Below are 15,113 nucleotides of genomic sequence, written 5' to 3'. Positions count from 1 at the left end.
ATAAAAATATTATAATTTCTTCTCTACCACAAATTAGATGATGTACACAAAGAAAATAGTGATTGTTTGTACATATTTAAAGTTATAAATAGATTGATATTAGCCTGTTTTTGATCACAGATTTCAAAATCCAGCACTGGATTACACAATCCTAACAAAAGACTGAGTTGAGCATGGAACACTTTTTGCCTAATAAGTAATTTGAGACAATAGATGTGACCGTGTGATAAGATAGAGTGATAATCTCCAAATTAACACCATATTCACCATTTCTTCTTTGTGAAATAGCTGATGATTTTCTTACTAAATTGTTGAATGGTGTAATTTACCTATTACTTATTTTGGCTTGGGTCTGGTTTGTAATAGGCAGAAAGAGATTAATTTGAAAAAAGAATTTTTAATTAATAAAATAAAGATTTAGTTTGGTTCTCTTTTATTCAGATGTGAAAAAAAGAAAGTTATCATATTATCAAAAATATCTAATACTTTTTGAGTGACACAGTGTGTGTCATGAAGAATTCTTATATTTTGACCTCCCCAAAAGTAGGAGACTTTCATTAATGGTAATTTATAAATACAGTGACACAAAGTAAAGGGTCTCATATAGAAAATGCACTCTAAATATAGAATTTGCACTCCCAGTCCTACTTATGGTATCCCAGGAGACATGTTCTAAGTAATATCCAAATATCCAGTCAGCAGGATTGTTTTAAAATGATTGAAATGGTAATTTATTTAAAAAATAATGGGCAGCTAACTTAGACTCAAAAGTCAGATCACTGAAACCAACAGAAAAGAAGTGTAGGCTGTTTTGCTGTTCAGACATCACAGGAAGGACGCAAGATATGAAAAACCAATGAGCATTTGAGTTTGTTTCTGTTCGGGTGGGATTTTATTTCTTTCTTTTTTTCACTTTGACTTCAGTGTCAATTAAGGAATGTGCTAATACATGGCATTGCGGTGGAACAACAGAAATCAAGACTTTCTGATTTTTTTCTGCAGGATATCATTTTGCATTGGTATAGCAATTCTTGACACAGAAACCTAACAGCTGAGGTTCCTCTCCCGTGTATCCTTTTTATTGTACTCTCTCATTATAATAGATTTTATTTGGATTATATCAAGATTGAAACTAAGCAAGTACCATTTTTCTGACTTTTAATTATCTTCTCCATTTTTCTGATGTTACTGGTTTCTTTAAAGTGTGTGTTAAAAATGCTTTGGTTGAGTTAGTTTTTAAAAGCTCAAATATAGAATGTGTGCCACCTGTCCTCACAGGCTACTTTGCAGTCCAAAAGGGTGCCCTGTACTCTGGAATGTTTCCTTGTAATCAGTTTATGCTTTCCTTTGATCAAAATTATCTAGCTTTTACCTAAACAATCTTTTATTTTTCCTACTGTCATGTTTATAGCCTTCAATTACGTGCCAGTCTAGCTTAATCGATTATACTGAGGTTCCACAGTGGTATGATAATGTCAGAATGTTTCTGTACCTTTCCAGACTAAGATAAGGTACTCTGTAACCTTCCAGAATAAACCAAGATTTCTAAACTTGAGCATTTGGAGGGGAGTTATTTGTTTTCTTTTTTCTGAACTTATATATCTCACTGCTTTACAGAAAGAATAACAAATGTCTCTGAAATCATCTTTGGTCAGTCTGAACTATTTTATTGACTGACTCAAAGCAAGTAAATGTAAACTTAATTTATGCATATAGCCAAGGTCAGGAGTTGGCATTGAATTCAAGGATATCCAGATGACTCTTTACAAAGCAGAATGGTATTATTGATTTAGCTGCAAACTAAGGTGTTTTTGTTCAACAATGTGGCCCTATAGCACTCCATAAAATTATTTTGTAGTTCCTTAAAATGAAAACATATGTGCAGGGGGGTATAGAGGTAAAACAGAAGAAGAGGAAATTAAATAAGCATGATCTTAATGTATTACTTCTATTTTTATTTGCATTTTTCTTGTTGTTGTTAGAAGTATCTGGAGATTTAACAAATCATACTACATTAATGAGTTATCTTTGCAAACTTTGTGACAAAAATGTGCAGAATGTTGGTATTTTTTTGTCTGAATTGAAAACATACTTGAACGTAAAAGAAAAACTAAGAAAATGCTAGTGATGGCACATCAAATCTAGCAGTCCTTATCTTGATGAAATAGAAGTCACTCTTACAAAAAAATAATCAAAATTGCAATCTAATCTATCAGGATCACAGTGGACACAGTTTGTCATTCCATGAGTCTGACTGATAACTGATGAAGTCTGCACTGGTGATAGAATTATTTAACTATTGAATTATTTCTTCTGAGTTAACACGCATACAGGTACAGGTTGAAACTTCAGTGCCAGTGTAAGCTACAAGAAAAACATTATCAATAACACAAATTATTTTTCTGGACATTTTTATCCAGAAAGAAGCAAGTATTGCTCCAAAGAATTTAGAAGTCTTTCAATTATGCTGTTTCTTGTTACCAATGAGTCTGTTGCTTCAACAGCCAAGAAAATAAACAGAGGGGGGTTTAACATCTGTTTCACAATTTGTAAATTGTATTTTACAATATGTAAAATATGTAATATAAAATAAGTATTATGAAAGGCAGGGATTGATGACAGAAAACACATAAATTGGAGACTAACTCATCTGTGATGGCTTGGCAGCCCAGACAACAAACATGATTAGACAGCACACAGAGTTGTCTAATCATATTTGAGATACCTAAAACACTGTGCCTGGCCTTCAGGTACTGCTTCACAAGGATACAGCTCTTCCATCAATTCCAAGTCATGTTTGTTAGCTTTCCTGATATCTCTAATATCCTATACCATTCCAAATGCCTATAAACATTGATGTTTGGGTAAATGAATCAAGCTTGTTATGTAGCCTGTACAGAAATTCTCGGGCAGAATAAAAAGTGAACTTTTGATTTCCTGTTAGCACTATGTGACCATCGTGCATCAGTATCAATAGTCATATCACTACAGTGGGCTGATGTTGCGGTAGCCCTTGCAGAGCTGTCCACCCCAGGTCTGCCAACGAGTCTGTGGGCCCCAGAAGAGTCCTGGGAAGAGAATTAGGTCTAGCTCACGGTGACTAAGTGAGACACTCCAAAGATGATCCAGGGCTCAACTCATGAATATGCACCTTTCAGGTGTTTGGTTGGCTACCCACCTCTCCTCCTCTTCATCCCCTTATATGGATCCTTTCTAGAATGTTAGCCTTTGTTCCAATGTAGAGTCTACAATGATTGGTTCAGTTTAATGTCTCTCCCTCCCCCGTAAATAGCCTATTGGATGTTTCCCTTGTCATTCTTCTGTATATGTAACCCCATTGGCCTGCAAGCCAAAAACTCCTCCCCTCTCAGTGTCCATTATAACCCATTGAACAACCCCTCTCAGTGTCCATTATAACCCGTTACACAACCCTTCTCAAGGCTCTTCTGCGGACTCCTCCAGCCCCTCTCCACTCTCCCATCCTTCTCCTGATCCTACAATAAACCCTCTGGAATCCTTCCAAAAGAGCCTGCATCTCTTGATTCACTGCACTTGTGCCTCAGACTGCTGTGTCTCTCCGGGAAGCTCCGCGCTTCCAACGGACTACCCTGCGAGCCCCTGTGGGGCAGTGTCAGAACTGAGCTTCTCGAACCTGCCCTCGTCCGCCACAGGCTGTTCCCCTGTGTACTCAATTGTTCTAAGACAGATGTCATTTGTATATCTTCTTATCAATGTGTTTGAATACATAGTTTGAGGAGGTAGAAAAGATGGCTCCAGACTGTATCCAGAGCTGTTAACTGACGGGACAACACACAAAGGTCACATCTTAAAATACAGGTCATTCATTTTAAGCATAAGAAAAGGAAGATACTGTGAGGGGGATCAAACACAGGATCAGATTGCCCAAACAAGTTGTGGAGACTTCATCTGTGGAGACATATTTCTGAGCAACCTATGGCAGCTGACTGTGATTGAGCAAGGATGTTAAACTATATAATACCCAGGGATACCCAAACTTAGAAGTTCTGCAATTTTCCTTCTATTAATAGTCATTCTCTGCCAAACTTGTGAAACTTTTAACAGGTACAGTTTCCTAGAGTGAAGACAGCTTGACAACCCATTGCTTGAAACATCGTGTCCTTCTGTTTTGAACCAGTCTCCTCCTGGCTTTGTCTAATGTGCTTTCAATCTTGTGTTGGAAAAGAAAATGTAAAATCAATCCCTATCATCCATGCCCCCTTGCCCATAATTTTCATGCCCCTCTTGATCCTATAAACCTCTGTCAAGTTCTCCTTTACACATATTTTACTCATAATGAAGAGTCCAAATTTATTTAGCTGTGCCTTAGTCATTCCTTCACAGATTGATTTCATGCACTGCCTTTATTTCACTTTTTCTGAACATTTCCACTTCCATTTTAATACACTTTTTTGACTTTTAGGAATCCAGCATGACATCTTTTCTTTATAGTGTAATATAATAGTTGTCTATTACTTTCAAATAATTCTTAACATTACGGTGGTTTGCTTGTTTTCTACTGCTACTAAATGCTGAGCAAACATTCATATGGAACAATTTACCTTAACCCCCAGATTTCAGATTGAGTCACAGTGATCAGCTCAGAACTCATCCTTTTTTATGCAATGTGATATATTTATTTCTTTATATATTTTGGTTAAATGAATTTGTCACCCACCAGTATTGTAAGAACTTTTCATGATTATTCACAGACCGTCTTTCTACTTGCTAAAATGAATAACACAATAACATCAGAAAATTTGTCATTTCAGTGTTGTCAAAGGTCACATCAGCACGTCTTGCAGTTTGTTGTGGATCTCCCCTGTGAACTCTGACCTCTATGAAAACTGATAATTTATCTATACATTCTATTTTTTATCTCTTAATCATGAAAGAATTTCTATTCTCATCTAAAGTTTTTCTGAGTTATTTCCCTGTCAAAAGACTTTTGGTAATCTAACAATACATTTCAATGGGATTGACCCCAATTCACAAACTTGTTGACTGTTTGACAAAGTATGTAAGACAAGAATTAATTTTCCCAAAGCCATGCTTATTTCTTCCACTATTCTATACCTGTGCAAAGAGCTATTTCTGTTCTTCATCAACCAAATACCCTAGGATGTATTAGTTTTACAGAACTGAATGTCATTGCATGTCTTATCAAACCTTTTCTCCAAGGTATTTCATTTGTATTTGTATAGTACATTTCCGACCTATAAAGAAAGAAATATCTTAATACTAAATGGAGAAGGCAAACTTCAAAAGAGCTACAATTAAACAAAGTTTAATACATAGCATGAGATTATTAGGTGAAGCAGAACCTTAATGAAACCTTCAGGAGCCTCAGTGCAGAATCTAAGTTACATTTCAGATTTTATTACACTTTCTAGTGGAGAATTGTTTCACAGATATCTTATTGGTTTCAAATGTCTAATAGTGTGCAATATGCAAGGTATTATTAATCTAAAGGTAAATGAATCATACTAGTGCATTTAAAAATGCACATTTTCCTCTCTGATGTCAAAGTAAATCACAGACCATCAATCTTGATCTGTTTTGCTCCAGTGTTTTACAGAGCAAAGTCAAGTTAATCTATACTTTGCAAGGCAGAAGGACAAACAACAAGACCAGTCTTGACACATAGGGTAGCATATGTTAAGTGTCTGCTGATTAGTTAGAAAGAAATACAGTGTCACCAGGAAGTTTTAAGTTACACATGTAATTAAATCTTGGCAGGTTCAATTTTTTACAAAATGACAAAACAAGAATTCAGCTGTCTGGTGTGTTGCTGAATTTCTTGCTTATAGAAACTTACATTTTCAAGATGCAATTTTTGGTGGGCTATTGGGTAGTTCAAGATTTAAACTTTTTTAATACTTGCTTACATTTGGCTAACCACTCTTAGAACTGTTGTGCACAGGATAAGGTCCTTATCAAGACTGAGACATGATTCTTCCATGCACTATGTTAATATGCAATTTGGTGCACTTTGTCTGAAGTAGGTGGTAGTATAAAGATGAAAGATAGTACACAGATGGGAAACTGAATCTTACATAAGAGATTTTTGCTTCCTGTGTCTTGAGCTAGGTTCAAACCAAGCACCTATATAGAATACATCCCACTTAGCTTTCGTCTCACTGAAGACATCTAAACTAAAGTAGTTGTCCAGAATGTGTGATGACAGTGAAGAAAGTTAAACTTCCTATCTGCACTGCTGTTTGCCTCTGACTTGGTTATTTATTTTTGGGGTAAGCTAGATGTAAGCTAGGGGTAAGCTAGAACAGCCTTTCCATCAAACTTTTCCTTTCATAGGAACTGAGGTTTGCCCATATAAAAGATGAAATGGAATTCATGAATTACAAATGTAGGGTCAGAAGATGCGTGGAGACTGGAGGAGACCATCAGAACATGACTGGAGAGCACTTTTAGATTTAGCCAGATAACATTGTAGATTTCAACTGTTTACATACAACCACCGCAAATTTCACCTTCAGATTACTGTAGTTCAGCATTTTTTCTTAAAAACTCAACCTTGCCTGTCAATATCTTCTTAAAGTTACCATTTCCAACAAGGCAATTTCATCCCACAAATTTTCTGATTATCTGTTATATGCTGTTTTAAGCTGTGGGGTTTGGGTTTTGGTTGTTTTTCTGGTTTTGGTTGTTTTTCTTGTTTGATAGGGTTTGGCTTTTGGGGGTTTTTTTGTTTGTTTCTTTCTTTTGCTTTTGTTCTTGTTTTTAATTTTCTTGATCAATTTAAGGATAAGATTACTTCCTGTTAGTTTGCTTGTTAGCCATTCAAAGTACCAAGTGATCATTGGAAAAAGGTGCAATAGTAGACATTTTCAGTTTGATAGGAGAACTGAAGTAAGTAAACCAAGTTACCCACTTATGGAAAGAAAAGAAAAATATTAAAAGATAATTGCAGTGAAATATAAACTTTTAATAGTCAGGAAAAATCTCATTTGATTTGGGAAGTATTTAAAATATATCTGTTTTGTAAGTTGGGCAATTTTAAAAAGAAAATGTAAAATTTATTCAAATGTATCTAAATGTATTGCCACTTCTTGAATGAAGCTCTCTTTTGATTTCACAAAAAACCTCAGGTAAATCCTCATTAAGTAAAACTGTCCTTAGAAATAATGTCTTGCACATCACAATAGAGCTATTGACTAGAATGATCATATGTGAAGAAAATCAAATATATTTCTCTATGCCTGAGGAAAAATTTACATTTCAGTTCACTGTGAAGCTGGAGCAATTGACAGTAGATCAGAATTTGGCACTTAGTTTGGGCATTTTCAACTCCTAGTGGCATTTTTTATTTTTTCATTACAATTCTGATGAAAAATTTAATTTAGGAAAGTAATTAATTTGCTTGTTCCCTTGCCATCTGAATCTGTCATGGCTCAGCATATTCATCACAAGGGGTCAAGCATGGGTAATGAAGCAGTTACGAGCTCGCTGGCAACCACTATGCCAGCATTGTTACTGAAATGTAGCCCAGTCCTCTGATTACAGTTGTCTGGATTAGGGCACTGAACATTTTCAGAGCTTCTGTCTTAGCTGTATCATCATCATCATCTTCAATATTACTATGAAGGTTTTTCCTCAAATTAAGCTATGAAACTTTGCTTTGTTTACATGTCAATAGAAGGTCTTTGCCTCAAAAAGCATACAGGTAAAGGACAGAATGAAAAATAGTTAATGTACTGATGGCATACTGAGGCATATTCAACTTTCTGTAATTTCAGAACCACTCCATCTCTTAATAATCAGTTATTTGCAGATCATTTACACTTGTCTTCCTGAACAAATTAGTTAAAAGAAACTTTCATTCTTCAGAAATATTAATCAGAGAAAGATAAAAGCAGGAGTTTTTTTTCTTGTAGTTTGAGATTGTCTGTGTAAGATACAGACTTAGCAATGATCCCTTCTGAGATGAGGACAGTACAATACAGGTTTTTATTCCCTAATCCTAGTACTCTTCAGAATGTTGGTTTTAGTTGAAAATGTTTTGAGAGAGGTGAAATATTTACAAAGAATTTGTAGTCTGATATTTATAAATACTATGTATATAGCTGTAAATCAGCATTTATTAAGATTCAAATTTTCATTAGATCTTCTATCCTCCACAAATTGTCCAATTTTAAAATTAAGGTCTTACATCTTCCTGTATTATTAACTTTGAGAGGAAAAGACCATTTGAAATACAGAAGTCACATTTAGTGGCTCATATGAAACAGCATCTGACTTAGTTTTACTTATCCTTTTTTGATAGCAAAATATTCATTGTGTGTTACAGTGTGACAATTCTACATTAATGATGGTTGTAATAATAATGGTTTTATTTCATTATTTTTTTATCAAGACAAAAATAGGTTTCATTTCATATTATTCATAGGGTAATGTGTCTTAATTTGCTTACAACTTGTATTCTATGCAGGTGATTAAGATACTTAGAGTGATTTTTTTAGTGATTTCATTATCTCTATCCTTGCATAATATAAATAAAATATAAATCAGAAAATTTTTTAGAAAATCTAATATAGTTTTTCACTGAGTTCATTGACAAACTAACATTAATTTAAATGAAGGCAAAACTTGAAAAAACATTGCCTTCTGTTAAATTTTATAGATCTCCTTCTTCAAAATCTTATGTACTATAGCTTACTACCCTCCAAAAAAGTAATGTTAGGAGTTATGGTTATCAGACATGACAGCATAGTATTTCCCTGCTCTTGATGAATATTCTTTTTTTCCCCCCTATGCTTCAACTACACTATTGGCTTCCTCAGATGGCTGAAATAACTAGTCTCCTTCAATGAAGGATTCCTAAAGGAGAAAGAATGTGAGTTTCTCTGCTTCTGGGAAACTGATTTTGTAATGGTGAAGGTGTCAGACATAATTAAGATGAATGAGTCTGTACCCAACTAAATGAATCTTATTGTTGTAAATTTGACATTTTTCCTATACTGTTCATGGGCATAATAGGAACAAAGTAAATGCACATCTTCTTAGCAGGAGTCAGAGGCAGGATAAAGTACATAACACTGTTAAATAACTGCTGAAATTGCAGATGTCTCAAGACCTCCTTTAGACATAACCCTGTTCTTTCACAATTTCCAACACAAATGTTCAAGGAGTAAATTTTACATTTTATGATTTATATGATTTATTTGTGATTTATATAAGAAATTTTGTCAGATTTCCTCATTTGGTGAACATAGTAAAAAAAGTACATATCTCTCAGTCACAATAATGTACAGAGTCTCTCATATTTGGTTCATTTTAGAGATTTGTGAATAAGACAGAAATAATGTCCACTACTATTCTTTATTTTGTCTTTCTACCACCTTGTCCCAGCAACCTTTAAACTCTTCTCATGGTTGTTTTTTTTTTTTTCCTTAGCAGCTAATCCAGGCCATTACAACAACTTTCTCAGTAGGTTAGTTTCCAAATGGATTTCAGATTCTGATCAAGATGATCACATATTTATTCTTTCAGGAAAAAAACAAGAAGTTCTTTACTGCATGCCATCAATTAGCTTGCTATCGATTATTTACAAGCACTACAAAATTTATGTCTCAGTGTACTGTAAATAGGGAAGATATCCAGATATTACTAACCACTGCCAAATTTACTGGCAAAATCTTTGTTTATATTGTGCATGACTCTGACTAATTATTTCATATTAAGGAGCAAGCAGCACCTACCAGTCCACAACATCCAGTGGTCCAAGACAAGATAGTGTTAACTTCTGATAATCTGATTTTTGGTAATCAAATGAAACCTGATACAGTGATAAAAAAAACAAATATCCAATGCATTTCAAGCAGAACACACATAGTAAGTTCAGATATGATATTGAATTGCAAGCCAATAGAGCAAATAACGAATAAGCAAACTCTACTGTCTAAAAAGCATAAAAATTATCTCAATGTGATCCAAATGACTATGAAGAAATCATCAAGCTTAAGCATAAGATTCCTTCTGCCAAAGCGCTTAGAATGGAATTTGCTATAATGTCTGTATTCTTCCTGAAGAAAATTGGTTTCATCAACCCTAGGACCCAAGGAGAGTCTGTATATGAACAGTATTCCCCTGCTTCACACCCCTGAAGATGTGGTTAGCATAACTCACACTAGTTTATAAAGCAAGCAGCTGTTCTCTGTGACCAAGTGGGTCACGCTTCATTTCCGTTCCTCCCACTATCAGGCCCCAAAGAGCCTGTGAATCAAGTAGAAAAATAAAACATATTTCTTCTTCTACTCTGTACGGGCCTCAAGATTCCTGTATGCCAGGCCAATTACTGTTTTCCTTACAAGCCTTCAAGGTCCTAGGCACCTGACCTAACAGGTGTTGTTGATGACCTCATCAAAGAACAAAGAAGCATAACTACACACTGTCTATAAAATCAAGCAGTAAGTTTTTAGTACTAGATGGTGATCTTGGATGGATAGAGGACATTTGGGCATAACATTCATGAAATTATAGACTTTTTACTTCTCAGAGAAGTAAGAAGGGTAGTTGGCAGAACTGCCACCTTGGAGTTTTGAAGGGCAGCCTTTGGCTTGTTTAGGAACCTGGTCAACAGAGCCCCTGGAAGACAGTCCTGAAGGGCAAAGGAGTCCAGCAAGGTCAGATATTCTTTAAGAAGAAAATCCTAAAGGTGCAGGAGCAGCCATTGCCATGTCCCAAAAGATGAGTCAGTGGGATAGACCAGCCTGGCTGAACAGAGAGCTTTGGCTGGTACTCGGGGGGCAAAAAGAGAGTTTATGATCTTTGGAAGAAGGAGCAGGCAGCTCAGAAGGATGTTGTGAGGTTATGCAGAGAGAAAATTAGAAGGACTAATGCCCAAGTAGAACTTAATCTGTCTCTGCCATAAAAGACAATAAAAATGGTTCTATAAATACATCAGCAAGAAAAAGAAGGGATAAGGAGAAACTCATCCTTTACTGGATGCAGAGGGAGACAGTGACAAAGGATGAGGAAAATGCAGAAGTAATGCCTTCTGTGCCTCAGTCTGCAATAGTAAGACCAGTTGTTCTCCAGGTAGTCAGACCTCTAAGCTGGAAAACAAGGATGAGGAACAGAATGAATCCCCCATGTCGGAGGGCGAAAGGTCAGTGAGCTGCTGTAGCACTTAGACATATGTAAATCTGTGGGGTCAGATGGGATCTGTACAAGGGTACTGAGAGAGCTGGTGGAAGTGCTGGTGGAAGTGCTCACCAAGCCACTTCCAAATATTTGCCAGCACTCCTGACTAAGCAGGGAGGTCCAAGGTGACTGGAGCTTAGAAAATATGATGTCCCTCCACAAAAAGGATTGGAAGGAGGCTCTAGGGAACTACAGGCCTGTCAGCCTCACCTCAGTGCCAGGGAAGCTTATGGAAGAGATCATCTTGTGTGTGACCATATAAATTTCTTGGTATGTTTGGGCTAATACCCTTGTCTCTGAGACTCACCTGTTAAAATTTTAATGTAATAAATGGCAATATGGCTAGCCCTCCTGTGAGCTCTGGTAGGGCTCTGATTTCCTAGAAGCATTTTTCTTAAAGTATGACAACTGCTTTCCAGCATATAATTGGAAAACATAACAATTACTTAGGCTGCAATTTGCAATGTAAGGCAATACAAAGATCAGTTAAATTGACCTATAAAATTAAAGTCGCAAAATGAACAACATAAGACCAAAAAGCATGCTGCTGTGGGCCTCTTCTCTGGGATTTAATGTAACAAAGGACATGAACAAGTAAAAACAGAGTAAAAATTAGAAAAAGAAACTTTTATCTGCTGTCATCGGTGAAAAAGGAAAAAGAAAAATTTATTATGTAATTCAGTATATCTTCCTCTCCCTACCATAACAAAGAGACATCATGGCTTACTTGCTCAGTAACCATTAGAATCTTCAATGTAAGAGACAGAGGCAAATTTTCCTAAAAGGCTAGTGTCTTTAGAAACTGTGGAATTCCAGGGTACAATTTCTTCTATTAAAATGGTCTTTAAAATTATCACAGCATGACCAAAACACTCAAGTGTGAAGGAGAAGTGGAAAAGTAGGTCTCCACAATCAGTACCTGAAATCCACTCTTTAAATTTTAAATGTCAAAACCTTTATTATGCTTAATTAAACCCAAGCAGAAGTTCTTCAAAAAATAATTGCAAAACGTAGAGCAGAGTAATGAGTCAGCATTTACTGGATGACCTGCTGTACATGCACAGGTGTTCAGTCTTGGCTTGTGGTCTCAGGGAAGTAACTGAAGTGAAACTTTGTCTCAGGGTAAGATTCCATGACTGACATTTCACATTGGATCATTATTTCATATAGACCGTTATCTTAAACCAGTTCATGTCTGGACCATAGAGCTTTATTGCTTTGTTTTTTAAAAATATCTAGTATTAAGTCAAATCAGTCATGTCAATATAATTTTGGTTTTTGTCCAGTGATCAGGAAGAGAAGATGTGTACAGAGATTTCCTATTCTAATAATGCTTTCAAGTGTATATAACTCAGAATGTGGTCAGAGAGTGACAGCATTTTCTGTTAAATTCAAAGGCTCTAGTTTCACTTCCTGCACATGATCCAGCTAGTATCAGTGTTGCATTCACAAAAGTACCTCAAAATTAGCATACTGCTCAATACTGAAAGATTTTACAGCTAAAAATCATTGGTTGATGACAATATAAAATATTTATAATCAGCTGTCATCTTGATTTCAGTGGGACAACTCACATCAAATAGATCTTGTAAGTGGTTAGGATCAGCCCCAGGCTCTGTCTCTAAACTTTTGTTAGGCATAATCAGTGTCTCACATGCTGAAACATTAAGAGGTTTTTCAACTGGTGTAATGTGTGCAGCATATATTATTTTTTAATCTCATTTCTAAGAATTATGTAGAAAAAATAAGGAAATGTTGAAAATCAAAAATTTAAATAAGCATTGAACAGATTGCTCAAGGTGGTTGTGGGATCTCCATAGCTGAAGGCTATTAAGAGTAGAAAATACAAATGATTTTACTCGGGGGTGGGAGGACAGACTATCTAATTTCTTGAGGTTCTTTCAAGAGTAAATCATGATGATTGCGACACATCTATGCAGAGAAGAAAAGTACTTCTTACTTCCCTGACAGTGCTGCAAACCTGCAGACTGAGGTAATTGAGGAAAACAATGTCTTTTGGTCAGCAAATTGTCATAAAGAAGAAAATAACTATCAGCTGTAATTCAATTGCAGGCTGCTTCCTCCCTACAGCAGGAAAGAAATAGAAAATTAATTGAAATTCTGAATGAAAACCAATTCACTAACCCAGTTCTGAGCTCTGGACAAAACCTTATTCTTGGAAGAAACCTTCATGTTGTAGTCTATCCCCTAGGAAGAGTATAAGGGGATTGAGGATACACTATATAATCATTATATATATAAGGCCTTATAAAGGATCAGAGTAGGTATTTCACTGTATCTAAAACCATATTTATGGAGATGGATGATTAGGAATTAGGATATATACAGAGTGTGTCAAATGTGGTTATTATAAGGTGAGATGGCTTCTAAAATTGATTGGGCCATGACCAAATAGTGTATGTCCAAAAGGGTTAAGGAAATAATGAGAGAAATTGAAGAAGCTTTGGCAGACATTTTTATGTACTACTGCTCTTCAAAATAGATCAAGTGAAATCTGAGATGACTGGAGAGTAGCCAACATAATGTCATTATTTTCAAATGGCCTAAGGAGAGACAAGGGAGGTAAAGACTCACTATCTCATTGGAATTCTCAGAGGATATGGCTGTCAACCTAGAAAAAGTAGATATGAACATCACATGAACTTTCAGAAAGCATTAAGCAAAATTCTGCGTTGCAAAGTTGCAAAGTCAAGAAATGAGTTAAGAGCAGACATATTAGGCTGAATGGAGTAAATCAGCTATAATAAATGCATGCTGAAAATAGCAATAGCATGCTGAAAATAAAGTTAATGAGGACATTTTTGATCAAGTTAGCTGCTTAAAAAACAAATGTATAAATGAGAAGTGACACAGCTAGACTGCTAACTGCACTCCTCCTTTCAAACAGTCTTCCCAGAGGAGGTGTCTTGTTTGAGACTGATTCATATAACGTAGATCCTTTCACATCTGACATGTTTGTAATGCTATTGTACTACCCTCTGCTGTCAGAGCTCCCTCCAACATACTGCCCTTCTTCACTTCAACACAGGTGAATTTTTAATGAAAACATTTTCCTGTCATCCTAGGAAAAGAAATACTCTTTATTTGCACCATGGGAAACTGCAGCAAAAGGTTCCCTGACTGTCCTGTGAGACAGAGGGGGGAAAGCATCAATTCTGTGTCTATACCATTGAGTCCATGACAACTTTATTGATACTATTAGCAATGAAATCATTTTATATGTGAGGGTTGTGCCATTGTCTGAGAACACAAACAAGGGTAACAAATAAGCATATTCCATTGAATTGTTATATATTCACAACCCTTGGTAGCAGGTCAAGATAGATTTCTGTCAGTAGCAAAGCAAGAACAGGCTCTGATCCTTAACCAAAGGATTTGCATCTTATTTTCTCCCCAGTCGTCTTTAAGACAGTAGCTGGATGTCCAAGGTTGGCCCACCACATATGTACATATCTTAACAGAATCCTCATTTACTGAAAGAGAGAAGCAACTCTAACTACATGATTAGGCAGAAGAAATTACTCTGAAACATTTCTATCTCTTTTCATTGTCTCTAGATGGAGCTAAGATTAAACAATCAATTTATCAAGTCTAAGGTTAGGTGAGATTAATTCTGTTGTGGGTGGCAAAATGAGAGTTAGAAAGGGAACAGAAATCACTAAAAATAAAAAGTGTTTCAGGTTTACCTGGTTACATATGGTGTTATTTGCCTATATCTGACAAATATCATCAGATTAAATTAATTAAGTGTGACAAGTATTGCACTGAGAAGTAATAAATTAACAGTTAAGATATCTTCAGTCAGAGAACATATGCAACGCACAAGACTTTGGTGAACTTTGATCAATAACAGAAAGATAAGAGGCCTCTCAATTCCAAGGAACTGCTTTGAAATAAGAGTAACTTGTGCT

The sequence above is a fragment of the Lichenostomus cassidix genome, chromosome 3 (assembly GCF_008360975.1).
Source record: "Lichenostomus cassidix isolate B80296 chromosome 3, HeHo_3.0, whole genome shotgun sequence".
Taxonomy (NCBI): domain Eukaryota; kingdom Metazoa; phylum Chordata; class Aves; order Passeriformes; family Meliphagidae; genus Lichenostomus; species Lichenostomus cassidix.
This window is presented reverse-complemented; position numbering follows the sequence as displayed.